A 3340-nucleotide genomic window follows, 5' to 3' on the forward strand; every position below is an offset into this window, starting at 1 on the left:
TCTGTAAAATCTTGCATGACCCAAGAAACTCTTGACTGCCTTAACATTAGTTGGTAGTGGTAATTTTTCAGTTACCTCCACCTTTGCTCTATCAACCTCAATTCCCTTGCTTGAAATCCGGTGTCCAAGAACAATACATTTCATAACCATAAAATAACATTTCTCCCAATTTAAAATAAGGTTTGATTCTTGGCACTGTTTCAAGACTAGAGATAAATGCTTAAGGCAGGATTCAAAAGAATTACCAAAAACAAAAAAATCATCCATAAATACCTCAATAAAATTTTTAACCATATAAAAAAAATTGAAAGCATACACCTCTGAAAGGTTGCTGGGGCATTATAGAGTCCAAACGGCATTCTTTGGTATGAAAATACTCCAAAAGGACATGTGAATACCGTTTTCTCTTTATCTTGAGGATCCACTGCAATTTGATTATATCCAGAATATCCATCTAGAAACAATAAAAAGTATGACCAGCTAACCTCTCAAGCATCTGATCAATAAAAGGCAAGGGAAAGTGATCCTTCCTTGTAGCAGTGTCGAGGCTTCTGTAATCTATACATATTCGCCATCCTGTGATGGTCCTTGTGGGAATTAGCTCATTCTTTTCATTCTTGATCACTGTCATCTCTCCTTTCTTGGGAACTACCTGCACAGGACACACCCAAGGGCAGTCAGAAATAGGGTATATAATGCCGGCCTCCCATTACCTCTTTTTAGACCACCTCTTTCATGGTTGGATTTAGCCGTCTTTGTGGTTGCACAACTGGTTTAGCATCATCTTCAAGAAGAATCTTCTGCATACACTTGGTTAGACTAATCCCCTTTAAATCACCAATGGTCCATCCAAGAGCCATTTTGTGACTCTTGAGCACAGTAATTAGCACCTCTTCCTCATCAGGTTTCAAAGAAGAGCTAATAAGAACTGGATATGAATCATTTTCACCTAAGAACACATATTTCAAAGAAGGAGGCAAAGGCTTTAGCTCAAGCTTAGGGACTTCTCCCTTTGTGTTAGGCGTGCATATCATGTCCTTCTGAGGTGGTGAATCATCAATCTCAAGCAAATCATCCTCAGAGAGAGGATTCAAAACATCATCAAGTATCTCGGCTTCTAGTACCTCTTGAACAAGTGGTTCCACAACATCAACTCTCATACACCCCTCAGAATCATTAGGGTGTTTAATAGCTTCAAAAACATTAAGGACCACCTGTTCTTCATTGACCCTCAGGGTTAATTCACCCTTTTGCACATCAATCAGAGCTCTACCTGTCGCTAAAAAAGGTCTCCCAAGAATAATAGAGAACTTTTTATCCCCTTCCATATCCAATATGACAAAATCAACAAGAAAAATAAATAGACCCACATTTCACAAGTAAATCTTCAACAACCCCCATAGGAATTTTAATAGAAAGATCAGCAAGTTGAAGAGAAATATGAGTGGGTTTTACCTCATCAATTTGGAGCTTTTTCATCTCTGAAAGTGGCATGAGGTTGATGCTAGCTCCAAGATCACACAAAGCTCTCTGAATAGTGACATCTCCAATGGTGCAAGAAATTACAAAGCTTCCTGGGTCTTGCATCTTCTCAAGAAGGTTATGTTGCATAATAGCACTGTATGCCTTTGTCAACATCACTGTCTCATTTTCCTTCTAATTCCTCTTGTTAGTCAATAGTTCTTTCATGAATTTAGCATAGAGAGGCATTTGCTCAAAAGCTTCAGCAAAAGGAATGTTGATTTGAAGCTTCTTAAAGACTTCTAAAAATCTGGAAAATTGCTTGTCATTGGAAGCCTTCTAGAGCCTTTGAGGGTATGGCATTTTATGCTTATATTTAGGAGCCTTAGGAAATGTAGGATGAGTGCCAAGAGAGACTGGGAATAGGTTGTCTACACGCATAGGAGGGACGTGTTCTACCTCCTTTTTCTTCTCCTCTGGAGCTTTTTTTTCAACTAGCTCCTCATTGACCTTGGTCTCAGAACCAGCCACTTTACCACTTCTTAATTGAATAGCCTTGCAGTCTTCTCTTGTATTTACCACTGTATCACCAAGAAGGGTATTAGGAGACCTCTCAGGTACTTGCTTTCTCAACTGGCCCACTTGCACTTCTAAGTTTCTGAGTGAAGCTCTAGTCTCCTACATAAAACTTGCTAGTAGTGCTTCCAAATCAGTGTTTTTCTGTGGTTGAGAATTTGCTTGTTGAGGTGGTTGTTGTTGAGATGACTGAAACTGGCGGTTATTAAAATTATTCTGTTGAAAACTGTCCTGAGAATTATTATTAAAATTCTGTGGCCTCTGAGGTTGCTCTCTTCACCCTAAATTTAGATGATTTCTCTACCCCTAATTATAGGTCTTAGCATATGGATCATTATTGGGGTTTCTAGGAGCATTCCCCATATAGTTGACCTGTTTAGAAGGAAATTGAGCATAATCATAATTCTCACCTTGCATGAAGCTACCAATCATGTCATAAGGAGCCTCTTGAGGGGCATTCTGAGCATTAACAGCTAAAACTTGCATCCCACTCAAGTGTTGAGTAAGCATATTAAACTGTTGAGACATATCCTTGTTTTAAGCAAGAATATCATCCAAGGTCTCCACTTCCAAAATGCCTTTCTTCTGAGGAGTCCCAGAGTTCAAAAGATTCCTGTTAGAGGAGTAAAGATATTGGTTGTTAGCAACCAATTCAATAAGCTTAGTAGTCTCTTCAGGCATTTTCTTCATGTGCAATGAACCACCTATAGAATTATCTAAACACATTTTGGACATTTCACATAGGCCTTCATAAAAGATCTCCAGTTGAGTCTATTTTAAAAATATGTCAGGGGGCATTGCCTGGTCTGCAGCTTGTACCTCTCCCAGGCTTCATAGAAGGTCTCACCATCTCTCTGCCTGAATGTCTGAACCTCCACCCTTAACTTAGTCAGCTTCTGTGATGGGAAGAATTTGGACAAAAATTCAGTGACCACCTTATCCCAAGTGTTCAGACTCTCCTTGGGCTGAGAATCTAGCCACATCTTTGCTCTATCCCTCGCAGCAAATGGAAAGATCATGATATTGTAAACCTCAGGATTCGCTCCATTTGTTTTCATAATGTCACAAATCTGCAGGAAACTAGAGATAAATTGTTTTGGATCTTCCTGCGGGAGTCCATGATACTGACAATTTTGCTACAACAGAGTGACTAACTGAGGCTTTAGCTCAAAGTTGTTTGTATTTATAGGAGGCACCACAATACTATTCTCATAGAGATCTGGATTAGGGGCAGTGTATAAGCCAAGCAATCTTGTAGGTTGTTCATTCTCATTCGGATTTGCCACATTAGCATTAACAGCAC

The 3340-nt window shown here is 39.3% G+C and overlaps 1 pseudogene; it reads left to right on the plus strand.

Moving 5' to 3' along the window:
- The first annotated feature begins 2821 nt into the window (after positions 1 to 2821).
- On the plus strand, positions 2822 to 2911 carry LOC127747278 (uncharacterized; annotated as a pseudogene).
- The last annotated feature ends 429 nt before the right edge of the window (positions 2912 to 3340 follow it).

The sequence above is a fragment of the Arachis duranensis genome, chromosome 4 (assembly GCF_000817695.3).
Source record: "Arachis duranensis cultivar V14167 chromosome 4, aradu.V14167.gnm2.J7QH, whole genome shotgun sequence".
In the NCBI taxonomy this organism is placed as follows: Eukaryota; Viridiplantae; Streptophyta; class Magnoliopsida; order Fabales; family Fabaceae; genus Arachis; species Arachis duranensis.